The sequence below is a fragment of the Taeniopygia guttata genome, chromosome 3, assembly GCF_048771995.1.
Source record: "Taeniopygia guttata chromosome 3, bTaeGut7.mat, whole genome shotgun sequence".
Classification (NCBI taxonomy): Eukaryota; Metazoa; Chordata; class Aves; order Passeriformes; family Estrildidae; genus Taeniopygia; species Taeniopygia guttata.
This window is the reverse complement of record NC_133027.1, coordinates 88,872,207-88,899,813: the sequence shown is the minus strand read 5'-3', so window position 1 is coordinate 88,899,813 and position 27,607 is coordinate 88,872,207. Positions and strand designations below refer to the sequence as shown.

Here is a 27,607-nt window from a genome sequence, read left to right as displayed (position 1 = left end):
TCAGTTGCACTAGCAATTTGAGGTACCAATTATCCATCTTCTTGGTTTCTTTTTCCTCATGTACTTCATTAATGGAGTTGGAAGAGAAGCTGGGTCCAGCAGACCCATGGTATATTAAAAATTAATTATATTTTGGACAGGTTAAGGTATGGCCCCAAGCCAGTAAAACACAGCCAAAGAGAAGAACTACACAACGAGCTGCAGTGTTCAGTACTCTCACTACTTCAACTATTGACTAATTTTGATTAAAATCTATGTCTAATTGTCTTTTAACATTTTGCAAGCGTGCATTTATCTAAATGTTATAAGATCAGATGACACTGGATATGACCATCTGAAGCACAACTTTATTTTCAGCTCATTTTTGAAGCCCACATAATTTTGTAAAGAAGCAGTTTGGAACAGAGGGCCCTCCCGGAATGTGTGCATAGGCCCCTGCCCATAAAATGCCCTGGAGCCTTCTTCACTTCCAGGCTGCACAGCAGGCAGGCATCACCTTTGGAAGAGCTGACCAAACACATGCCCTTCCCTGCTTCTCAGCACACAGCGGATATGGAGCAAGCTGCTGGCTGAACACATGGGAATAACCCTGACCCAAACCAAAGGTTTTCCTGCCTGGAAGCAGAACAGTGTGAGCAGCCTTTTTTTTTTTTTTTCTTCTCTGTGCCTATTTTGGGAAAACTGATATTTTTCTGAAGCTACACAGTGATAAGAGGCAGTAGGAAAACAAAAACCAGAAAATAGCAATAGCAAAATATTAAAATGGGGGAACAATTCTCAAAATTAGGAATAAAGTCTGAAAAAAAAGCTATGGTAATTTTTCTTTTGAAATGTGTAATGTGGCAATTTAATTGAAGCATTTCTATTTAAAAATCCCACCTTAAAGTCTGTTGGGATTTTAAATTTTGTCCAGCCTAAATTCTTTTCTGAGATGGAACTCCCATGGATTACAGCTTGAGTAGGACATTCCCACTTCTGATAGGATTAACAGCACACTAATAAGGCAAAACTGCTCCTTTTTTTGTGATGACTAAAATTCCTCTGTAGCTAACAGCCCAACAATACTGGCATGTGGCTTAGACATTTGTTGATTGAATACTGTATGTTGTCCTGGAGGCTTGTATACAAACAAGAAAAATTTTAGAAATATGTTGTTATCACAGCAAGCTAAAAGCTTGGTTAAGAAATGAAGTATTTAGTAAAAAAAAAAGGTTATTATAGGTCTGCCATCTATCAGGTTAAAAGTCTAGGCAAGGCATGCATTCTGTTTACACACAAATACATTATTGATTTCTAGCAGTTCATTCATTTGCATAAAAAAATCTGTATCTAAATAGGATCTTCAGTTTTAAGCCATATGTACTAAGAGCTTGACAGACTAAATAGTATTTAAAAGCGTATTCCTTACATACGCCAAAATGGAAAATATTGAAGTTCTGCACCGCAGAAAACAGAAGATTTTTAACAATGCATAGGAAAACGCATCTGTTAGATTTTACCTGTTGTCGAGGCATCAGAGCTGCACACTTGAAATGCATCTCCTTTCAACAGCTTTGTATATTTTGTACCATAATATCACTTCAGGCATTTGTTTGAAGGCAAACAGCAACTCTGTTTTAGAAGCAAAGCCATTTAAATCCCATCCAGTCCCAGATTTTTGCATCCAATTCCTATAGCGATGCCTGCAAGTTTCCCTGGTACAGAACAAAACAATGCTGCTCTACAGACAGACATGTACAGAAAACTTTAAGAAAATGTTCTAAGGTAAACAAATGAGGTTAAAGAGAACAGCAATAGAGACACCCTCAAGATTTATTTATTCAAAACAATAGTTTATCATCTGTTCCTACTTCTGAGCCACATATGTGCACACTCCAGAGCAAGCAGAGGGGACGGCAAAACACAGTTGCTGCAGTTTGCTCTTGGCTTCCAGGAGACCTCTGAAGTTTCCATCCTGGAGACAGCACAAATGCAAAAATCACAGAGAGGTGCCAGGTTCAGAGCTGAGGTCTCCTCACTGCTGACTTATTCTTGGCCCTTCCCCTCCTGGCTTTTATTAATCTGAGGATTCCTGAACTTAAGCTTTGAAACTTCATTTCAGTGAATGTAATGCAATTTTCTTCTTTCTCCTATTGCTCTATTTTTTTAAATCTTTTGCAAATATGCTACAAATATGATACCAAAATGAGGAGTGGCACAGACAGCCTGTCTTTGGAGTACACTGACATGGATCCTTGTGACAAGGTATGTATCAGAGAGAGACAAAATAATTATTGCTGGGAACAGCACTGGATAGGTACTCATTTTAAACTGAAGAAAGTTGCAAAGAAGTTGAGCTGAAATTAATGAAAAATGCAAAATCATTGGGAGATCCCAGGGTGTGCAGCCTTTCTGAAATTAAGCTACATTTGCAGACATCTGAAAAGTCTTAGCAAAATAAATGTCCCCAGAACCTGGAAAAGCTGTCCTCTGGTAACCCAACTATGCCACCAGCAGCTCATTCCAAACAGCTGAAGAAGGGAGCTTCACTGCAAAAATGAAGCAGCTGTTTACCTGCAATGAAAGGCAAAGCTGTCGTTTTGATCCTTGAAAGAGAGTGGCTGAGAGGAACAGATTGTGTTAGAGCTGGGATAAACCCTTAGCTAACTCACTCTCACTCACATCCCTGTGTCAGCTGAGCCCGAACAACTCCACTGGAATAGGAATATACATATGTGAGTGGCAACCTAGATACTTGAAAGAATTCTACACTGTCTCATTTTACCCTCCTAGGAAGAGAAAGAAACAGTCACTGCTCAGAGAGAAAGAAGCTGACCCCATTCAAGGACCTTCAGGTCCATCTCTGCAAGATTCCTCACGCAAATCATGGAAACCTTTATGGATACTTTACCAGTAATGATCTAGAGATCAGCTGCCTTAGATAATAATGCTGTGTCTGTACCAGAGCCAGACCTACACCCAGATGTGCAGTGAGAAAAAGACAGAGCAGTTCATTCACACAGAGCCACTGTAAAGACTGGATAGGAAGGAATAAAATAAAACTGAAACTCTCACTGTAACCTGCCATAAATAAATATTCAGAAGGTTCTATGGCTGTTCAATGCCACAAAACTATCATTAATTTCAAACACACCGCTCTGTTCAGTGACACTCAAGTCCCCACTACTGACATGCCTGATATTCTTTCAAATATTTAAACACTGGGATTTTTAAACAAATCCATTTACTTTAACTGGAACTTGGGCACTCATATTCTTTAATCTGCTTTCAGTGTATCAGTCATAGCTTCTTAATATTTAAACATTTTCTGTCATTTATTAACTCCAGAAATACTCAGATTTAAAAAAAAAAAATTAGATAAAGAAAAATCCCATCCAGCAGGTTTTAGATGACCACACAGGCAAGTGTTGTAAGAGCAAGCACACAAGTTCCTGTTTAGGACTGATCATATTATCGACTTTGGAAGGATTTACAAGTCTCAGCTTCTCGTGTTTCTGTACCACACTAGATTACATTTATGTGTACCATTGCCCTCTACAGGATGAAATTCGGGATTTATGTAAGTGTTGCAGTTATTTTGCTTTCTAGGAGCTCACAAAGCAGCACATATTTAATTCCAGAAATGGAATACTGTAATTTTATCACAGAAGGTTCTAGATTCCAGACCAGATAAATTCTTATGTGATATAAAAAACCAATCATGAATACAGAGTACTGTGTACACTGTGTACTGATCAGCTGCACCAATATGTAAAAAATCATATTCAGAATCATCCCTTCAAAACACAAATGTGATTGTAAATACAAATGTAGAAAGCACCTTTACCTCCCAAGAATGGCTTCCTTTCTATAATCAGTATGTTATACAAGACATGTGTAATAAACACTTTTGAATATCGAGATTATTTAAAAATATATCACATTTTAAAAACATGAAATGTGAAAAGCATTTAAAAGAGACAACAAGAACCCTGCAAATTCTGATCTGTCATTCTGAGAGCACAGTTCTCTCATTTTATTTCATCATTATTTGCATTTACAAAGCCACATCAGCACTTCTGGTCCCAGAAAAATATTTTTAGTTAACTTTTACATTACATTACTTACAGAGTAAGCCTATATTTTCACTGAAAATCTGGCCTCTGGGCACACTTAGAATACTGGAAAAGGTTCACGGTGTAAACAAAACCCGAGGTATGTTTATAAGTACAAACAGACACTGAATGAGATCTCAGTAGAGCAAGTGAGAAATTTAGGGACTAATTTTAAAAAGAGCAAAATTCTCATGGAATTCCCATCTGAAATTTCAGTCTTCACAAAGTATTTATCTCTGAACTTTAAAGTGCACAAAAATGAGCTTCAGCAGAAACACTGAGATCATCTCAATTTCCGCCATTATTGGAACTATCACGTCTCCGGTTTCATGTAATTTTCAGATTTCAAATTAAATCAAGGGATTTTTATAAAGACAGACTAAGAGGCCACTGCTTCAGATTAATTGTTAAAAAGGTTCCCTTCATTTAGAAATTAAACTTCATTGTGTAAATCTCATGCATAAAAAAGATTGAACGGATACAGGTAGGCCTTCTAAAACAGGATGAGAGATTCAAATCAAGGCTTTTACCTGTGTTGTAAATAGAACTTTTAAAATTATTATTCATCTTCCTTTTTGTTAATTACAGAAAAAGATAAATATTATTTATGGGAAAAAAAGTTCTTTTAAAAAGACATTTAGAAAAGCATTGAACAAGACATTAATAACAAACTGAAAGGATAAGCAGAATGGAACTCTGAAAATTTCTATATTTGTATTATACAGGCATTATATTTATTGTTGGCACCTTATTTTTCATGTACATAAAGAGAGCACAAGCTACAGCAGGGTGAGACAAAGATCAATGCTGAATGTATTACTTGGCATTGGTCAGACTCAGTTTAATAAGAAAAGAATTGATCCATTAAGCTAAACCTAATTCTTGGCCGAAAATGGTTGAAATCTCTTCTTTATACTGCTAGCTTCATAAAGACCTATAATATTCAGAAGAAACAACTCAGAACTGAGTTTAATAAGATTAAATGTATTGCAAATATACTTAACAAGAATCTATCAAGTTGTTAATGATTACTATTAATATCAAACAATTTTTGTATAGAATTTTTTATTAGAATGGTTGTAAAATATAGCTATGTGAAATGCAATATAAAAAGGGGTTTAGGTTATTTGTAACAGCTACAATTGCTAAACCAAAACCTTAACCTATAAGATATAGTAATTTATTTTATCAGTCCAGTTTCTCATACAAGTGCAATTCAATTTGTAAAGTATTTAAGTGCCAGTCATTAACACTGTATAGCAAAGTGCAGAAGGACAGCATCTACTATATGTGATTGTGTTATTCCATGTGAAGAGACTGCAAAATAAATTACTTTTCCCGTCAGCAAGGCTGGAGCCCTATTGTTAAAACAACTTCAAATTTCTATGAACTGTTCTACGAAGCCCCATTTCATGGCACTGACAGCTAAAAGCAGCCCTTGGTGCTGTGGGGACACTCTATGCTGCCAGAGGGACACAGTGACAGCCACCTCACTCTGCCACTCCTCCCCTGAAAAGCAGGGTGCAGCACCAGAGCCCACCCCAAAGCCTCTGGGAGGGCCCATCCTGCAGTACGGCATTGCTGGGATGCACCAGAGAGGAGAATCCCCACCTTGGGAATATATAAAAGAATAAGAACAGGAATTCTGCTTCACCTAGGATTTGAGAGGAAGAGGACAGACCTGGAGTGGTCCAGCAGCGGTTACAATCCAGTTACAGTTTTAATTAAGATGACAATGTGGTAAAAATACAGGCACACAAAAATCAAACCTCTGAATTCAGCAAAGAGAATTATTGAAACAGTGGGTAAGTGTAGATGGAAAACAGCACTGGAGGAAAAGACAGAGAAGGAAATGGAAAGTACTGAAAGTCAATTATTACGTGCCCAAAGGTGAGATGTGCTGTCTGGCATCAGAACCTTGTGTGGTAAAATATATATTGAGAATGAAGAGGAAAATGAAAGTAAATTAATTTATGAAAAAGCCATATTTAAGGTACAAAAATAAAGACAGGGAAGATAACTAGAAATATTATAGCATGGAGTTAAGAGCCTGACACACTGATAAAGAAAGCAAAGAAGGAAAATGAAAGGAAAAGTTCACATAAGGCAAGGAAATTGTAAATAAAGATTTTTTTTTTTCTTTTCAAGCACGTAAAGAGCATAAGGTCACTGAGAGAAACAGAAGCACACCTATGAAATGGCAAATGGCAGTTTGCTAACAGGAAGGAGAGACTGCTTAAAAATGAAGTCTCTATTTTATTGTACATAAAACAAGGTTGGACTGATGACAGGATCAGACATAAATTTCCTGGGGGAGGAAGAATAAACACCAAAGAAAATCACTACCATGCCAGAACAGCTCATCAAGAAATTAGAAAGTCTGCAGGTTGACATAACTCCAGGAATAGACAGAATTAATTCAGAGCTCAGAAAGATATGTCAGAATAGATAAGAGAAATCATTAGCAGATATATTTAACACCTGATCAGAATATGAACTGGACTCAGGAGGGGTTAGTGATAACAACTATCTAGAAAAATACAAACCCCTGACTTCACAGCCATGTCAGACTCTTGAAACATTATTATTTCAGGAAACAATACCATTAGGAGTTTGTACAGCTGCAAGGGAAACTGCTGGCACAGCTCACCAAAGGGATATCAAGCTTAAAGATGCCCTCAGCACTTTTAAAAGAAGAATTACAAGTTACTGATCACAATGGAATATATGGGCACAGATTCCACACTCTCTAGAAAAGCTTCTGCTACATTAATACATGGAAAACTCATCTACAAGGTCAGGAAGTATGGGAACTATCAGTAAGATGACAGGGTATGTTACAAAGAGAAAAACTGGTCAGTTCATCAATGAAAATAAACGGGATGAAATTCAGACTGACCGAAGTACACCCAGAGAGCCTGAAAACCTGGCAGAGCAGAAGGGTAGACAGATTCATTAAGTGTAGACAAATTTATGATAATAAAAGTAACAGCAAATAATTAGCAAAGGGGCTCTACCCTTGAAGGTGTTCAGATCTCTCACATTGATGTACTTCATTCATTTCAAATTTTTCATTATCAGTCCTTGTGACAGATATTTCCACAAGAAGTTAAAGCTAATATAGAATCTAAAAATAGGTTAAAAATTTTAAAAAGCTTTTTAAAAATCACATTTCCAAGAACTGTATCTCTCATCAGCCTGTTAATTTACTCAATTTCGGCAGATGTTTCTAAAATCCCTCTTCAGACTTTTAAAATCTTGACTAGCCAAGATAACAGCATTTCATCTTCAAATTCTGTTTAAAGTTCTCCCAATTTTAAATCACAATATCGAATAACAGGAGCCCTAATCCAGTGCAACCAGTGCCAACATTGGTATAAACCTTAACTTTATAACTTTAGCCACAGTTCTTGGACAGACTTGAACATTCTAGTATATTAGAGCTTAGATGGATTCTATTTTTCTTTTAAATAATACATGTTGAATTATACAAATCACAAACTACTTGCAACGGAATGCTCTTTTAAATCAGGCACATTTTTTAACTTCCAAATTTCCAGCACAGTAGCTGGTTTTAAAGGCAAGTTATATTAAATGATTACCAATATATTAGCTGCATGCAGTGGAATGGGGCAGTAATTGCTAGAGAAGTGAGCATGAGCAAAAGCAAAGGGAAGATGATTTCTAAATTTCACCAGTCCTAGAACAGAGTCCCTTTTACAGAGCAGGTGGGCAGGTAACATCTTCAGAACGAAATGAGGTGAGTAAAAAACCTACATGTTTAATCCAGAGATAGTTACTGTCAATCTAGAAAATAATCTCTTCAACTAAACATAAATTTACCTAATTCCAAGCCTTAATATAGAAATTCTCTTATACCCATGAGATTATATGCTTTCTCTTTAATCTCCATTTTGGTTTTTCTACTGTCTACTTCATACATTCCTCCCTAATCAGCCACAGCTGCTATTGGCCTCAAGGCAGGATGTCATTCAGTGCTATTACAAGTATTGCTTTGAAACAGAAGGATGAAGACGGAATTCATACCTGTTTGGTTGTTAATGCTTAAAGAGGTCTGCCATAAATTTCTTTACAAAAGCAAAAACTAGATATTCAAAGCAAAAAAAAAAATTAAAAAAAAATGTGTGACATTCAAAAGTACTCAGTTGGCCTAATTCTGTTACAGATGTAGAGTTAGGTCAACACTGAGCACAGGGAAAATCACTCCATACAGAATGAACTCTGTTCAATGCAGGTTTATTTTTCATGACTTAACAGCTTGCCAAAGGAGTACATCGACAACTCTCTGTTTCCCTACACAGCACATCTCATCATGAACCAGTGCAGCACCAGCTTCTTGATGAAATTAAAGCATCTCACACCTACCTTTAGAAGTGAGGAGACTTTTCTCCATGCCTGTCCAGCCAGAGGAGAAAGCTACCAAGATGGGTATGAAAAATGGGGATCTTTGTGGTGAACACTTTTCAAGCAGACTGATCACATAAGACATGGTATGGCCAGCTGACAGTCACAGCTTTTAACCAGGACTGAGATGGAATTAAATGAAATTATGTCACTAGTTTCTGGAAAACTTTTTGTAACCAGTACCAAATTCTCAGAGTGGGACAGGGATTGAAAATCTTCAGGGAGAAAAAACAAACCACAATAAGAAAACACACAGAGACCTCTGATTATGACATCTGTGATTTCTGTCATGCTTATGATGTTTCACTTACTGCAGTTTTTATGGACTGATTTAGTCCTAATCGGTGGAAAACCAAAAGGAGAGCCCCAAATCCAGTAGTTATCACCCACCCTTTATCTTTTCAAACGAAGATGTTAAAGCATACCAGAAAAAGCTCCTGGGAAGTATGACTGTGACAGAACATGTCTCTGCAGTGTATAGGAGGTGCAGGAGGGGATAGGGAAAGTTGTTAGTTAAAAGGACCAAATGAGGGGAAAAGGAAAAGAGAGAAATTATGGTAGAGCTAATAATAGGCCTGTTATACAGTGAATGCTCTTGCATTTACTCCATTTGAAATGTGGTACATGTTATTGTCTATTTTGCTTTTTAATTTTCAGCATGGTCTCCTTCAGTGGTGCTCGTGTTGAACTCAGGAGTTCCTTGTTTCAAATTGTAGTGGAAACCCCATTTTGAACAATTTAGTCAGGCAATGAAGGAAAGCTGGAGGTAGTCAGGCAGCAGAAGTTTCTGCTATACCTTAGCATGCTGTCCTGATTATAGTGCTATTATAGTTTGCTGTTCATAGAAATCAAGGAATTTATGAATCATTAAAAGGGGCAGGCAATAGAGAAGCTATTATAATAGCACTCAGAAATATTACAGGAACTATCACAAAAGCTACAGTGTTAATACCATTGACTTAATATAAATGTATTTGTGAAATTATGTGATAGCTGAGGATGTGGAAATGCCAAATTTTCAGCCTCAAACCAGTCACTGGCATGTGTATATTTTTTATATATGGCTACATTAATACAAAACTGGTTTAGGGTATAAAAAATGCACCAGAGGTCATTAAAAGTGCACAGTGATTGTGTAAAGACCCTGGGCTGGAGCTCATGAAAACACAGGCTTGGGAGTATTAATAGACCTTATACTGAGTTCCTCATTTCCTTATCTTTTGCTCAGAATTGCCCAGTGTATAAAAGTATATCAAGTGCCAGACATACAAATTCCTAATGACACCAGTGGCCAATTCCATGTATTCTCCATCTCTGAGAACAAGACTTCCTACTTTATTTTTTTCATTCAACAATGCATCCATAGAACAACAGTGAAGGATTTTTCTTTGAATGTGTAAACATGCATTCAAAAGACAGGATAGAAATATTTGGGGAAAATCCTTATTTTGGTTGTGTGAAGATCTAATTTTTAAAAGTCTGACTTTTTGAACTTCAAATGTGTCTCCTGGAAACCTGAGCAACTTTACATGCACTGCTACCACCAAAGACTTCTATGTTTGTATTGCTATTATTATGTTAGATGCATAACCAAAAGGCTACCAAGACCAAACTCAGAACTATTTAAATACTATCATTTCAGGAAGTTATTCAGTTGGATATTAAAAACGCACATCCTTTGAACAAAAGCAGTAGATACTGAACAATATTTAAGACTTTTCTTACATGTAAATAAAATCTGTTGTATCATAAAATTTGCTTTTTTTTTTTTTCTGGTCTTTCTTACACCTGTAATTTTAACTGACTGTTTAATTGAGTCAATGGGGCAGAACCAGAGCCATTCTGCTCTGCTGCTATGGGAAGTTATAGCCATGGTCATTTTGCCTCATAGAACACTTCCTGCTCCTCAGTCAGCCCTTACCTCATCCCTCTTCTCGGTATTTTCCCACCATCCTTTAAAACAAAGGATCCAGACTCCATGCAAGAGAAACCAGATGAACTGCACTAACTACAGCCCAATTCCCCTTTCTCCTCTTTGAACTAGAGAGGCCTGGCAGTTCACTGAGGGGGTCAGGTTTGCGGGCCATTAGCACAGCTGGGAGTGCCTGCTGTGCTAACAACACCTCCCCACACTGCTCTCACTTGTTAAGAGCCGCAGCCAAACCTTCCTTGCTTTGATGGCCACTGAAATTCATCAAGTTCAGCTCTCAGAACACATTTAAGACAGAAGGAAAATAAGTATCTTGACCAGTCTGCACCATCTTTTCTTGACTAATGCATAGAGGAAAAAAGGCAAAATTCCTCAGTTCTCTGTTACCTATATTGCCTCCTTCCTAGGGCAGCTTGAGAAGGTCCTTTAGTTTCTCCAAGTCCCAGTCCATCCACCTGCAATACAGGCCTTCTTGCCTGACTGTGCTGTAGAAGAGGCACAGCCACTTCAATATTATATTCACATATTCTTCAACTTAACAAGGTATAAAGGACCAAGAAAAAAAGTATTTAAAGGCTGCTCATCCATGTCTCACAGTGTTCCTCTGCAGCATCAAATGCAAAATGTTGATCTGTATAGAAAAGCCACTGCTAGCATTATGACCTTAAAGAACAGCAAAGAAACTGTGGGAAGTGTGTGAAAGGAGGTGTTCTCTACCTGAGAAGAGTCATTTAGTCTCTGACAAATCCCCAGTAGTAGTAAGATGCAGTTTTACTCTTCATCCTAATAGCTGGGATAGAGGAATTTATACATATAGGTTTTCACAATGTTTTGTCTCAGAAATATTTATCATTCTAAGAGGCAATAGATGACATTCCATAATGCTACTTCTTACTGTAGTTAACACTGCAGGGAAGAAATCTGTCTCTGCCCTCAAGTTCCATTATAATAAAAAAGCAGTAAAAGAAAACTAACAAGTGCATATAAAGTAAATAACTATTTCTGACAAATATATATTCATCATCATAGCTGCCAAGTGATGTAATCACTTGTTCTTCCATCACAATTGAGGACCACCACAAACTAGTAATAGTAACAGTTTATTTTTATATAGCACATCACATTTTAATCAGAAAGCTCTCTGCAGAACAAGGGCAAGGTGGTGAGGGACACAGCCAAAATCTGTCCTATGGCAACCTACAAAAGAGAGTCAGGAATTCAGTGCAATAAAACTGCCCAAGTCTGAGATTTCAGACTGTCTGGGTAATATGTTCCAGCATTTGACCAACCCACCATGATAAATTCTTCCTAAAACCTAATCAGAGTTTTTTCCTATTGCAGCCTGTGCCTACTGCCTCTTCCTCTCTTACTGAGCACCTCTGAGGAAAGTCTGGATCTGTCTCCTTAAAATGACACATCCTCTCCCATCAAATACAGGAAGATAGAAATAAAGTCCCACTTCAGCCTCAAATGTAATTTTTCAAGAACATTCCAAAATACCATGTGAGACAGCTTACTCTACTAAATTTATGTATCTCTAAAGGAGAAAGTGTTGTGTCTATCCAACAGGGATTTTAACTTTTCCTATAAACACTTCAAATAGAATTACTCATTGATAATTGATGAATTTGAATTACTTCTGACAATTAACAAAATTACAAGTACAAAGTCCTGCTTATTGGCAAATAAAATGTGCTGGAATCTGCCTGCCTTCTTCATGTAATATTCCCTATACTGACTCTCCAGTAGGATTTTTCACAATAAAACAAGCTGGTTGGTGCCCAAAATGCATATGATAATAAAGCTTTCCCTTATAAAGCTTATATTGTGCAACACGTCTTGTTTCTTTGTATAAACTTATATTGTGTACTTGTGGATGCGTCCAGCCTGAGGTTAGAATTCTTAGAGAACTGCCACAGTTGCATGAACAAAAAATCTTTCCTTAGCAATAAAATATCCCAGGACTCCTGGCAGGTGCTGTGCCTGCAAGGATGGATGCCTTGCAAATCCGAAGGGCTGGGAGAAGGGAAAGCTCTCAACATTCACCTGGTGAAAAGCTGCAGATCCACAAAACCTTCAAAGAATGTGAGTAACTCACAGGCGCAGAGTGCACATGGAAAAGATGACAGCTCCTGTACGTTAGCTCAAGTGGAAAGGTTGGAAGTACTACAAACCCAGCAAACATTGATGTGTGTATGTTTTAATGAAAAACAGAGTAGAAAAATGACACAGCAATTGACCTTGACAGTTTTGCAAGGGATAGTGCTTCCATGAAGAGCATTGGTTATTCCCACTAAATGCCACAGGGCTGTCCAACAGGAGACAGAGGTACTCTAATTTTTTATATTTCAAATGCAAGTATTTGTTGTGGAGAATGCAAGACTCCAGTTGCTTTTGACTGAATCCACTTAAATATGGTTCCTACATAACCTAGAAGCTACTGCTCAGGTTTTTAGTTCTCTAATCCCACACATCCTTTGTTTTCATTTACAGGTTTCAAAGACTGACCAGTCAGGTAACGCAATTCATCTGTTTTACATAGATAAAAAACACCATGGAAGAGATAAGAATTAGGCTCCTTCTCTTAAATCATTCCTTCTATCACCTTTGCAATTTTAACAAAGGATTGATATTGATATTGACTTTCAGTTTGGCCCTAAACCAAATAGCCAAATGTGTGCACTGGTGTCAGTAACAACATCCGGGAGGATCTACATCAAAAAATAGCAGAAGTGTGTATTGTTGAGGATTTTCTTTCTCTATGAGACTCAGTTTCAATTTCTGCATATTTCACTTGACAAAAAGTCTTCTTTATTTCTGATCAGATATTTCTTTACCCAATGTGATGCTGTAATGCTCATTGTGAAGGAAAGACAAAACCTTCAGCTCTTTACCTGGTGCTTTCAGTCAAAATGTGTGACCAGCAATTGAACACCCTTCAAACCCTCGTTAAAAAGTACCTGCATATTTCATCACATTTATGGCAAGGCTTAAATGGGGCTCCCGACAGCACAGATTCTCTTAACTCCAATGTTTTAATGAAACCAACAGTGGGGATCAAAGGTTTCTCTCATACTCTGTTTCCTTACTAAATGCATAAGGTCCGGCTGAGCTAAATGTCACATTCTGACTTGCTTGATTTAGCCCTGCTATTTAGTAGTAATTATGGACAGAAGTCTCATTTAGGTGTATTGATCCAGTCTTTAACATGAGGAATAAATTCAGCCTCTAAGCTATGGAAAACACTGGATGAATTCTCAATTCATGGCTCTCCACAAAGAACAAAGGAACAGCAAGGCATTTGCTGTATCACCAATTCTCTCACACATATGTCTGGAGTTAAACACTCTAAAAAAGCGTCTCCTCAGGGAGAAGCCACAGCATGAGCAACAAAAAACCTGTGGCCCATCAATAAAGCCATGGAAGAGGAAGGTTCCAATCCTGCCTCCACGGAAGACAGTATCCCAATTCGGGAAAGCATATAATCATGTTTCGGTCCATCAGAATTCATGAGAGTCCTTAAGTATGTGCTTATTTTTAAAAGATGGTTAAGTGCCATTGATTTCAAGTACATGTGTAAGTGCTGTCCTCAATATAAATGATTTCTGAAACCAGGGTTGATGGGAGTTTTATCACTGATTTTAATAAGAGCAGAACAGGAACTGAAGAATTTAAGAATCCTGAATGCTTATCCAAATTGAATGTCGACATGACAATAAGGAAAGTATAATCATGGAATGTTGCATATTTATATTTCTGCTACCTAAGTAAAGAAATTCTGAAATTAATGAAAAATCCTAAGCTCCTCATGCTAACAAAAGACATTTACCATGAAGGGATAAGAACTTCCCCATCTCTGTATTATCCTAAATTTTTAACTTTACACATATTTTCCTATTTTAGAGATTTGTGGAGGGTTTTTTAAAGACTAACAATACAATTTTCAATTTAAATATACTTTTTTTAAGTTATAGAAAAATCCATAATATAATTCTATGGGAGTTACCATAATAGACTGTAACAGCTGCTATGGTCTATTGTGTAAATAAGTAATTACAGAATTTACAGACTATCATGTAAATATGTAATTATGGACTTTTTAAAATGTGTATTATTTCCTCGATAGTCTATAGTTTAAATATGTAATTATGGACTTTAAAACATGTATTATTTACTCAGACTGCAACAGCTCCTTGGGACAGATCTGTTCTGGCCTATTGGGTAAACATGTAATTACAGAAATTTTAAAAATATGTATTATTTATTTGCCAGTGTTGCTGTCAATACAGCCATTTGGAAGTTGGTATCATATAGTCAATATTCTGTCAAGTTTTCATTAGTCACTTGAAGTAATTCTCTGCATGTTCTGGTCTGCTCCAAGGGAAGAAACACTCCCAAGTATGTGTTTCTGGTGTGGTTTAATTCCAAAGGAATCCAGTTTTGGTTCTGGGAGACCACTGTACAACAAGAATCCCAGTGCTGGAAGTGGGCCTGACCCCTGCAAACATTATTCTTCACTTCAACTAAAGCATCAAGGCAGGAACACCCACGGAACACAATCCATGGTGCCACTTGCATCTCAATTTCTGCTCATCTTAGCAGGAGACAGGTTGGAACAAACAGTTCTGCAATTTATGAAGTGTGGCATTTTTGTAATATACAGAACTATGAATTCCAGAAATGCTTCCATTGACAAGAAAATATTCTTCAAAGTGGTGGGAGAAATTTATTAAGGGGGTTTCACTCATCCAAGATGGAACTTCAAAGACATTATTATTCTGAAAAAGGGGCAATTACCATTACCATTAAATATTTATGTTTCTAAATTACCCATAGGCCCCAATCAGAGATGAATTCTAGGTACTCTGCAAACATTTATGAATATCCCAACCTCAAAGACTTCACAATTTAAGAAATATTTTTGAATATATTATACTCCATAGAATGCTTTTTAGAAGCAAAATGAATGTGGTCTTAGGCCAAAATGTATGCACTGACTTTATGATCTGCTGTGTCTGCATCTATTTACCAATAATTCTAATATTTAGGCATGATTTCCCTAATAGACCACAGAAAAAAGGAGAACCAGAATAACTTATTCTTGTAAATATATAGGACAGTGATGTAGCATGGGACTGTTACACTACAAACAATTATATCCTTACACTGGAAATAGAAGTGGAATTGTCATTTACCTAAAATTATCTCCTCACCTAGAAAACGAGAGAGAAGAAAGATAAAACTCAGGAAGAAAAGTATATTCTAAAGATAAGGAATATTGCCATAGTAAGACATATTTATTATTTATTTTTACTGACGGCACTTTCCCCATGGTCTCCAAGCCTTGTGTAATAATAAAGCTCTAAGAACTGAAACTAAATAGAAAACAGTAAGAGTACTAAAAAAGCCAAAATAATTCCCATCCTGATGAAAGATGTCAAAGCATTGGCTGGAGTTAGACTGAATTCAGCAAAGTCAGCTCAACCCTTTGGGATGGATCTGGACTAATAAGTGCAAGGCTGGAACACGACCTCTGAGGAGCAGAGGAAGAACCTAGGATTGCTTAGGCCTGAGACGGGATGACTGCCAGGAACACAGTGAAGTTCTCCAGATACTTGAGAAGACAGAGAGGAGTGAAGAGACTCCTCTTTATGTCCAATTTATATAGAACAAATGGTAATGAAATTCAATATGGCAAGGGAGATTTAGGTCAATGGGCTACCCAGGAAGACTGCAAAATCTCTGTGGCTTCTAGAAATGGAGTGAACAAACTTCCACCAATAACGGCACAGTTATCCTACCTTTGAGAAAGGAAGGCAGACTCTCCACATCCTTTCCTGGCTGGTTTCTACAAGGCTTTTTGCTCCAGAACTGACCATAAGCCATAGACTCAGGCTTACGCCTAAAAATATCAGTGAAACCCACTGAAATTTTAACACAAAAGACTTAAACAAACAAAAAAAAAAAAAAAGAAAAAAAAAAAAGTTAAATCATATAGATCTTTGATACAGTCTAAATAATGTGTACTTCAAGATCCTATTTCATATTAGTTCTCCTGAACAAGAATGTCTTGCCCCTTGCCCAGGGTCTGGCAGCCCATACTCAAAGACAGCTCTGAGAAAGGGCCAGATTGCACCAGGTTGTTTTGAACTGTGAGAAAGGGATATGTGGGAAGCCACTTTCTTATCTCCATATATGTACCATGTTATTTTCAACTTTAAAAAGGTCCCAGTTTATTTCAGAAAGGTAGAGAAAAATAGTTTCCCAATCCATTGTTCACTTAGCAAGAGAAAAAAGCTGGCAATAAAATGTACGGGAGAAAGGAACAACAGCCTGAACAAGTGATAAATGTGGGTGTTGTCACAATGAGAACCAACAATCCTCTGGAACACAGAGGCCGTGAAATTTCCAGCCATGACAAGGATTTTCAGCTCTCTGTGGCAAGTTCCATTGACTGTGGACTTTCTGTAATAATGAGCCTGGCTTTCTAACAGTAGTTGGAAATTGCTGTTCTCAGGATACTTTACCACGTGATTAAAGAAGGTAATTTTTGTAGGAAAAGTCTCTGGGATTTCCTTCCAGGACCTGGGAATCTGCCATAGTCCTCGCTCTTCTGAGCTGTTTATTCTGGAGCTCAGCCTGCATTTGCAAGGTCATGCCGGATACTACTCATCACGCTGTGTTACCTATGCATGAAACCCTCATTTTTTGCAAAGCTCACAAATATATATTCATGTCATAGCACCTTAATGTCCAGGGATGGTTGGAGCATGCCTAAGCAAGGGGGGCTGCCCCATGCTCTGCCTTAAGCATGGCAAAACAAGGCCCAGAGGGAAGTTGTCAGTTGGAGACTGGAAATCTTATGGGAAGGTTTCTGGAACTAGGTGGAGTGGAAAATATAGACCTTGCCTTGTGTGTTTGCAATTAGTTATGTGTGAAGTAGACCTGCCAAAATGGAAAGCAGTGTCCATTTTGTAGCAGTAATTATTATTGTGAAGCCATTTTCAAGGTGGGATTATGGGCACTAAACTGCTGGGACTGGCTGTGCTGCCCATGCGTTAAATCCTCATTTTGTACAGACTTAATGAAAAAGATAGTTTGCTGTAATATGTTCTGTCTTGTCAGTTGCTCCTACACAGCTGTATTGGGATGCTTTCTTTGTGCTTAATACATGGCAGTGATAATTTTTTCACATGCTCTTTCTGTAAACGTTCCACCACAAAACATTCTGTTAAACTGGAATTAAGGTTGTAAATATGCATTAATAAGTTAGAGCAAATGCTGTACTAATTGCCTGCCCACACAGCCTCACTGCCATAGATGGAGAAAAAGCTGCTGAAGAACATTGCAAGCTGGGTTCTTATCCCAGAAATCTTATTCTACCTCCACATACAGGGGTCTGACAGAGAATCAAATTCTCTGCTGAAGTTTATAAGAAACACACTCTAGAGTATCAGGAATGCAAAGTTGCACTTCCACTTTACAAACATAAAGGACAGGATTGCAAAAGCACTTGTCAGTGGCCTAAATCTGCTCTCCTTGGAGTAAATGGCATTTTCACCACTGGCAGTAGAACTAAGCCAGTAATCCCTCCTTTTGGAAATGCTGTCCTGGGAGACGTGAATTAAACAAATCCTATTCTTTGTGATTCGAATTAAACAAAACAGTTTGGGTCTCTTTTGTTCCCTCAGCTAACATCTTTGTACAGTCTCATCAGCCTTTTACCTACAGTTACATCATAGGATGAACCACACAGCAGAGTGATTCCAAATTTACTTTCTGTTCCAGCCACATGAAATACATTCTACTGCCAAAATTCTCTGCTAATTCCTTCAGGAATCAGTCAGTATTATTTTCCCTCTTAACTCTGACAGATCTGTCCATTCCCGTGGCTGAAATTAATTTTTTTCCTGTTTCATAAGATCATATTTTATTGTCAACATATTAGGAGGGAGAACAGTATCAGAGAGCATGCAAATCAGATAATAATTACCAGAAAATTGAATAATGGTAATTAATAATGATACCTTTCTCTGTATGATAATACAAAAAATCACAATGGTGTTGTGAAGCTTGGTTTATTCCTACCTGTAATTTACTTTAAGGTCTTAGAATAAAAGGTGCTTAGAGTTGAAAAATATCATTATTAGCATAAAAATGAGGTATGTTCTATTTATTTTGTGCAATAATTTAGCAGAATATATTATTACACAACTTTATACTGTAAGCACAAGGTCACATAGGATATGACTTGTCACACTGTGTTGCCTATGCATGAAATCCTCATTTTGTGCAGAGCTCTGAAATATATATTCATGTCAGAATATCTTACTGTCCAACGACAGCCTCAGAGTTTCATTCTATTACATACTGGGGAAAAGATTCAGCATCATTTGAGAGGTCTCTTCTTCTCTCAATACCCGAATGAACTCGCATTAATCAAAAACCTACAAACACTCACCATGAGAGAGCCAGCCCCAGCAATGCTCTCCTCAGCCTGAGACATAATGATATCCATTCCACCAGCATTGTTTTATCATTTTGGTGTGACGATCGTGGTCAAACAGCCAAAACAGAGCATTGATCTTACAGTTACCTGAAAACAGAACCTAACTTCACAATAAATGAATGAAATTGTTTCTAGGGATGGAATTTCTCTGGCATTGCCACTGTTCCACACACTGCACAGACCTCAAGACAGATAATGAACCCTTCTCCAGACTTCCAGTCAGCCTAGGAGAGCACACACTGGAAGTTCAAGCTCTGCTTACACTGAGCACACTAATGGCTGCAGTTTGAGATCTTGCAGAACTCTGTTAACCACCTACCCATCAACTCGTCATTGTTTTGCCCATCTTTGGATGTTTTTCTCCTCTAAACACATTCCTACTGCAGAATAGAAACAAAATTATTTCAATGCCATGTCTCAGGGCAGCCTTTTTTCTTTTTTTTTTTTTTGTTTCTTTTTTTTTTTTTTAGCAGCCATAAAATTGAGATTTTTAACAGTTTTAAGTGGGACACCTTGCTCAACAAAATTCTTAAATCTAAGGCAATGTCAGTTTGCATTAAGAAGAGAAATATTACCTTGGTCTTCAACAGCACAGTAGAAATCAACAGCAGTTTAGAGATCAGAGCATATCACCAGTGTAGCCTCCAGACCAGAAAAGAAGGTTTGACATGATACTCAAGCAAATAGCCAGAACAGAACAGCAATTAACAGTTAACAGGCCAATTAAATTAAGAGCTTTCCTTGAGAAAATAGCCTCAGACCTTCAGAGATTCTAGGATGTAAAATGACAAAAGATGGAAGTGCATGGGGAATTTCCTCAATAGGCCTTTTATCCGCACAGTGTACAAACCCAGAAAACTCTGGCCAAAACGTCAATGTAGGAGAATGTAGCCGCATAGAGGAGGGAATAACAAGAGGAAAGAAAACAAGAGATTTTGAGTAATGACCTTCTAAGCAATGGAAACATAACTTTCTTCACAGATTTCTCCAGAACCAAAATTTTGCATGGCTTGACATTTGGTGTTAACCTGTGTTTTGTACCCTTGTCAGGCAACATGTCACCACAACATCTGGTAATGGAAGACAGAAATCAAGGGTCTGTAGCTAGCCACACAACCCTTGGCCAGGCCACTGCCTCTCCCTTGGTGGCCCTAGACATAGCAAAGGGATGGATACACACACTGAGAACCAAAGCTACAGCCCTTGGATAAACACACCCAGCCATGACACCCATAAGCACTTCCACCCATTTCTGTTTCACTCTACTGTTTCGGCGCACCATCACCACAATGCTGCTGTGAGCACAGGCTTCTCACCATCACACAACACACAACAGTAAAGCCCACTCCCACAGATGAGCATGAACAGTGAATGTCTCAAACTCCCTGTCCCAAACCCTTTTTCACTTACACTGCTTCATAAGTCTACAATATAAAGCATTTTTCTTTCATTCATGAATTTGACCTCCACGAACTTTTCAAGTCAAACAGTTCAAAGAGATAATAAAAACCTATCTTTGCTACTTTTCTCAATCTCACATAGCTCAATGCACTCTGAATTTGGGACATGTAGGAGCACAGCCTCAGAAATATTTGTAGGTTCATCACTGTGACAGAAACAGCCTGGAACCAGCCAAGTGTCTTCCCCAGCCCCTATGTCCTGCTACCTCAGTAGTCATTTTGCTAGTCCTTTTGCTGCCAAGCCCTGGAAGGAATTCATGCATCTCCCAAACATTCCAGTATGGGGGTAAGTGTGGCACAGCAGGACTCGTAGCCAGTGTATTCGGGTCACAAAACCAGGGAGGTCACTGCCCCTTAGCCACATCCAGCAGGACAGAGGCGCCAATTTAGTTTTACAGCTTTCTAGCACTGAGATGTGTCCGGGGCCGGGGGACTTTTTGATGGACACATGGGAGCAACACTTGCAGCCTGTTTGAAAAGGTCATTTCCAGATTTCACAGCAGTGGCTTATGGCGGGGGCGGGGGGCGCAGTGTCAGATCAGCAGTGTGGGGGCTGGTGTTGGCAGGGGGAGGGATCCAGGCGTCTTTCTGGCTGTTTCGGGTGCGTGTGTCGTGGTGGTGGGGGGAGGGGGGGGGAGGGGGGTAGGACATGGAACACAGTTCTAAGCAGTACGAAAAGCTAAAGCCATTCCTTGATTGAGGGAGGTTGGGAGCAAGAGGCTTTTGGGGGATAAAATGTTAGGAGTGCCGATGTTTTAGAGCAAGATCAGGGTTGGTGCTGTTCGGGGGTGAAGCTGTCTGCAGACAAGGGCATTTGGGAGTGAGGGAGACTGAAACAAAAGCATTGGGGGCAAGATGTTTGGAAGCAAGGGCAAGAACCATTGAAGGTGAGGGTGTTGGAGGCTGATGGCACTTGGGGGATAAGAGCATTTGCAGAATAAAAACATTTCGGAGAGAGGACATTCGGGTCAAGGGTATTTGGCAGTCGGCAGGTTCCAGGGTGAGAGTGTTCTGGGGAGAGGGGTTCTGAACTGCTGCCAGCTCCCAACCGCCTCCGCCGGTGCCCACGCTCGCTGTGCGCTGCGCCTCTCGGACACCGGGAAAAGGAGCCTCATCAAGCCGCCCCGCCACCGTCCGCGCGTCTCCCCCCGCTGCCCATTTCGGGGCCTCTCGCTCCCCAGGAGCGGAGGCCCGCGATGGTGCGGGCGCGGCGGCGAAGCCTCCCCCTCCATGCCCGGGTGGGCAGTTCTCCGCGCCCGGCGGGGCACGGCGGCGGCGGGCGGGGGGCGCGGGGGGCGGCCGCGGGGGCGGAGCCGCCAGTCAGCGCCGGGCGCCGTGACCCCGGGGCGGGGACGGGCACGGGGACAGAGACGGGCACGGGGACAGGCGGCCCCCGGCCGGCGCGGCGGCGAGCGCAGCCCGGGTGCCCCCCGCGACACAGCCACACACACACACACATACACACACACACACACGCATCAGGCGGGGGGAGCTGCTCGCCCCCGCCCCAGCGCCCGCCCGGGTCCGGCCGCCGCAAGCTCCGCACTTACCCGGGCCGCGGCGAGGTGTCGGCGGGCGGGCTCCGGCGAGCCGCGACTGCGGGGGGCCGGGGGGGGCCGCTTGGGTTTGGGGGGGGTTCCGTAATCCAAGAGGCTTTGGGCTGCCAAATGTAAACACTCCGCCATGATTTCTTTGTTTAGATAATTGAACCTGCCTCCCTCTCCCTCGCCGACTCTCGCTCGCTTTTATTTATTTATTTCCCCCCCTCCCGTCATCATCATCATCATCATTATGGCTTGTGTGGGGTGTTTTTCTTTTTTTTTTCTTTTTTTTTTTTAATTTAAGGGTGGTTATTTACTAGCTGCATTTATCAATCGCTGTTTTTACAAATATTTAAATATATATATATTTATCTTTAAATATAACCCTATGGGGTGGCGGTGGGAGGCATGAAGGACAGGAAGTTGTTCCCGCAGGTTTGGGGGCTGAGGTTGTTCCTCCTCCCTTGGCTGCTGGGGCCGGTGGGGCCAGGGGCAGCGGCCGCATCACCTCCCGCAGCGTCCGGCGCTCCCAGGGAAAAGGCAGCGGTTCCAAAGGCATCGCCCGCTCCAGCGGGAAGGATACTGTGTGCAGGGGGGAGACGGGTGGAACCTTCCAGCCTTAAGTTTCTTCACTGAGTTTCCTGAAAATTCAAGCTGGACAGGAAAGCATGCATATTATTACTATCTATCTATCTATCTATCTATCTATCTATCTATCTATCTATCTATCTATCTATCTATCTATCTATATCTATCTATCTATCTATCGCTCGATTGATCGATCGATCTATCATTTATTATTATTATTATTATTATTATTATTATTATTATTATTATTATTATGCTGTGGGAATTCCCTGTCGGGAAATAGGAGTTTATTATAGGAACTGTACAGGAAGTGTTAGCATGACAAGTTCCACCTGCAGCCCTCCTTTGGCAGCAAGTTTCTCTATTTTGAAATACCAGTATATTTCCTGTCAGTACTACTTGAAAAAGACCTCAATGCACTTCATCAGTCTAGAAATCCCTTTCCACAGACCTGATCCTATCAGATCCCAACTGCCCAAGGCTCTGGTGGAAGTGCCTAGGGAAGCAGGAGGCTGACTTGCAGCGTACCAAGCCTGTCAGCTACCCAGGAAGGAATGCCCTGCAATTGCCATGGGGTATTTGAGGAATTTTAGGCACCGCACCTCTCAGGAATTGTGCCAAAGACTCCAGAAATTCTCCATGGCTTATATTTTATTCCTTCTTGTATTAAGGAAGAGCACCACCTCCTGATGTCTCCCTGCTCAATCATTTCTAGGATGTCCTCAAATGCCACAGAATGTACAGCATTACCTTTCCTGTTCATGTATGGAAAGAGAAATACAGCTGAGACAATAGAAAGAGTAGTTAAATAGGAAAACAAGACGATTTACTCAACCCGTTACACAATAAAGAGAAAATACTTTGTGACAGCTACCAATCATCAGATGGTTTCCAAATCCATGGGTTCAAAACCCATCAGATGGGTTTCCAAATCCTGAGCCTCTTGCTACAATACTGGCTACCATTCCCACAACCAGCTGCCTCGGCTTTGGAAACATACTGACAATTTGTGCCTTATTGTACCTTAAATACTGTGTCTGCTGTGGGCAGAGGTCCTCTCTCTGCAAAGGGATCACCAGTTTGACCCCCTAAACCTTGTCTCACTAATCCTTCATAAAGCTATTGTTAATTGTTGGGATAAGGAGCTCTGCATGTACAGTGAGCACAGGAAAAAAAAAAAAAAAAAGAGTATGCATACGTATTATACTGACACTCTAAAGGAATACAGGGTTGCATTGCAAGTTACATTTTAGAACAGCACAGGTATTTGTAAACTATTTTACAGTAAAATACTGGCAATTTGATTGGGTCATAGACAGAGTGGAGCAATTGCCATGCAGGCTTTGGAGTTGCTCTTAATAGTTTGGCAGCCCTCAGGTCACCCCCTCACAGTCTGACCTCACTTCAGTGTTTCAAATACCAAAAGAAACACCATCACTTGGTTTTCCACAGTGATCCTAGCTCTGCTGTCCTACTTTTTTCTTCTTCTTTTATACAGAAGTTCAAGAATATTTCCCAGTTTCTGCTTTCTCTGCTTCCCTTTTTAAGGTTACGCTATTTGCTTACGATGCTATTTTTATTTCCCTGCTAGGATTTCATTGCAATCTCTCCTTTGTGGATTTTTTACTTGTGGCCATTTAAATTCATTTCAGGCTAGAACTTGGCATAAAAGTTCGCAGCTTCTCAGCCAGATTTGAATTACTATATTTAATCTATATTCAGCTCTTAGGCTCTTTTTTTTTTTTTTTTTAAATGAGAGTGAAGATAGAAATAATTTTGTTGTGGTTCCAAATGGTGCCATCATTCTGTACTGCTTTCAGAACTTGTCTTCGTTCCACTAACTTTTCAAAAGGACATGCCAGAGCATTGAAGATGTGACTTTAGAAACATGTTGCTTTACAATCCTTTAAAAACAGTTTATTTCAGCATAAAACTTTGTGAAAATTAAGCATTGTGGGTGCACAAGGGTATTTTTATTGCACTCTTAGATATGGCTTGCTGAACAGCAAAGCCAGTTTTCATGTGGGCTTAAAAGAGGGCAAAAGTCTTTGTTATGCTTTGTAAAACAGATTTGCACAATTGTGTTTTTTATTAATTTTTGGGAATATTCAGGCAGTGCTGTGTTGGCTCTGCAGATATGAAGAAGTAATGCCATGCAGATTTTTATTAAACAAAGCTACACTGGATAGCTTAAATTTTCTTTCTCTATTTATGCATTTAAAAAAACAAATGCAGTACTTAATCCAAGATGAATTCCACTGTGTAAGTCCAGCTGAATAGTTGCTTGAAAATATTTCTACCAAGATAAACTTTTGTTTGCTCCAGGATTTCTATTATTATTATTATTATTAATATTAATATTAATATTAGTATTATTAAACTTTTTTATTACAGTGACCAGAAAATGGCAGAGCTAGTGGTAGTATTAAATAGATGTAATTAAATAGTGTTTTTTGTCACATCACATGCATAGGTGATAGAGGGATCCTGTGATGGATCCTGCAGTCTTTCACTAACTGCTGGTTAGAAACACTTTCACCAGTCAGACTGGGCAGAGTTTTCCAACCTCTTGCTTCCAGCTGTGGGAAGTTATGGAAAATCACACCAGACCTGCATGACAGCATTTCCTCTGACTTTACAGAGCTGCTAATGATTGATTTTATAATTAGCTACTGTATCACACCCCGATGTGATGAGCAGGAGCAGAGAGGACCCTGCAGTGCTGGTGACAAATGGAGTAAGTGGCAGTGCCTGTCTCGAGAGTGAGTAGGCCCAAATCCAGCAGATCCCTGGCTGAGTCCATCCTGACTACCCTGCTCACCTGTGCAGAGAGCACGCTTTGGAAAAGGCTGGCAGAGGACACTAATTACTGGCCTGAGTGGGGATAGAAGTAGAAGGATCACAGGAGAAAGTGTGCAACGAGCTGCAGTAATGTGATCCATACTTAAGTATCTTTATAATGTCTATGATGGAGTATCTCGGCTGGAAATGGGCACTGTAAAAGGCTCTTTTGCAGGCAAAGTTTGAAAGAATGTTACGAATATGCACATTTTCCTCCATTCTTCTCATTTGGGACGTAAGTCTTTATGGTAAAGTAACTAGATTCTTTGCAAAGCTGTTTTCTGTATTAGTTTACCTTCCCTGAGATTGCATATGAAATGTGTGTGTAAAAAAGCAATGATGTGTAGACTGGGAATGTTTTAATCAATGCAATATGACAATGTATCCCCTGGTCATAAAATGGTTGCATTGTGAGAGCTCTGTAATAAGCTGCACTGTTGTGCAAGACAGTAGAAAAAAGATCTTAAAAACAGCAGTAAAAGTCTTGCCTAAAAGAAAATATCCAGATTCTAGAGTAAGGTTGAGATTAAATCTGTCAGCCTAAGAGCCTGCATCTGCTGGACCAAAAAGAAAAGACTCAGGTGCTGAGTTTCTCTTTTGCAAGCAGATCTTTCTGCTGTAAATATGGGTAAAAGCAATTACAGAAAAAAATATTAAAAATAAAGTCTTTCTTTGAGTGCTTTGCATGGAGTTAACAAATTGCTATTGCACAATAGTAACACTGCATTAATTATGTCACTATTTTGCCTTCATGATAGATTATCATTAGTAATTTATCACTGTAACATATTAATAGTGGTATTAGTTTTTAAACAAAACAATCATATTAGTAACGTACTTGTCATATTAGTGAAAATTAACAAAATTATGAAAAATTGCTACCAAGACTTTGGGGCTCTAACACTGCAAGGCTCTAACTTTTTTCCCAATCCAGCAGTTTTTCAATGAACATATATTTTCTTGCAAAGATAAAGAGACTGTTTTACAGATCCAGGAGCCATTTAAAAATATTTATGCCATCCTTTTAATGCCAAATGTGTGTATTCTTTCATGAGTCTAATATTGTTATGTTCTGCCTTTTAAAAGCCTGTGTGCTGTCATTCACAACCCCTGGCATGAGGTTTGAGGTGATTAACTCCCTTTTTGTTGGGGACTGGGAGCCTGTACTCTCTGGTGAACTTCTGGAGCACAGTCTAACTGCCTTTCTAAAGGATTAAGGAACATTGCTTGCAGGGCCACTTATTGTGAACTTGTCCATGTGCCTCCAACCAGACCCCTTTTAGGGTCATTTTTTAGGGGGTTTCTGTTTGTTTGGAAGGGAGGTAGCTTCAGGCCCCTTTGAGCATCCTTCTTCCCACTTATTCATCCTGACCTTTTGCCTTTCCAGCATCTTTATGTCTGCCATGGGATCTCTTGCTAATATACAAAGATGATGTATAGGTTTCTCTCCAAAAGTAACAACTTGAATTAGGGAATGGGGTTAGAGAGTGGATTTCCTGCTCCTTCCCCCATGAACATCTGGTGCCTCAGAATCAAAAAAAAAGAGAAAACATTGACAGAACCCTGAAAATCCTGTTTGGAACTGAAATCACTGGTTTTGCCTACTGCTTTGTGAAACCAAGAGGTAAATCTTCAACCTCTTGGGTGTTTAAAAGCCAGCAAAATACAACTCTTTCCCCATTTATGCATCTACTTTGTGTTAGCTGTTTTATACTAAGCAGTTTCTTTGGCTTAAATCTGGTAATTTAGTGGAAGACATGAATAGATTTCATTTGATTAACAACAGAATGTCACACTGGGAAAATAGGTATATATGGGCAAGCAATAGGCTACAACAGGCTACCTTTTCTTTCAATAATCACTTGAGCCCAGTCAGTCAAATGCAGATGAAATGATATATTTCTTGAACTTTCAGAATGACCACAAAGATGGCTTTATATTCTTGTCTGTGTGCAAGATTGCTTTCTTTGACCACATGATTCACAAGTAAGTATTTTGGAGATTCAGAAGCACAGCAGAATTCCCAATATCTGTCTGATAATCCTCGGTCTGTTTTTTGCTCAAGTGTCTCTAGACAAAATCCATAATGCCACAAGCTGGAACCATTCTAAGGGAATCAGGCCACTGAACAAGCCTGCACCAACTACAGATGTGACCCAAACATACAACAGGGTTAACAACAATGTCCTCATTGCAAAGATTAATTAATGCTTATAAAC

The 27,607-nt window shown here is 39.4% G+C and overlaps 1 long non-coding RNA gene across 8 annotated transcripts in view; it reads right to left on the bottom strand.

Annotated features, from left to right (window-relative positions):
• LOC115494452 (uncharacterized) overlaps positions 1 to 22,686 on the bottom strand; it is a 443,660-nt gene extending 420,974 nt beyond the window's left edge. Inside the window, exon 1 of one of the 8 annotated variants that reach the window (XR_012055209.1) lies at positions 21,969 to 22,686. This is a non-coding gene — a long non-coding RNA (uncharacterized lncRNA). The remainder of the gene's footprint in view (positions 1 to 21,968) is intronic. The other 7 variants (XR_012055206.1, XR_012055204.1, XR_012055203.1 and 4 more) reach the window with 7 other exon arrangements.
• Positions 22,687 to 27,607: the final 4,921 nt, after the last annotated feature.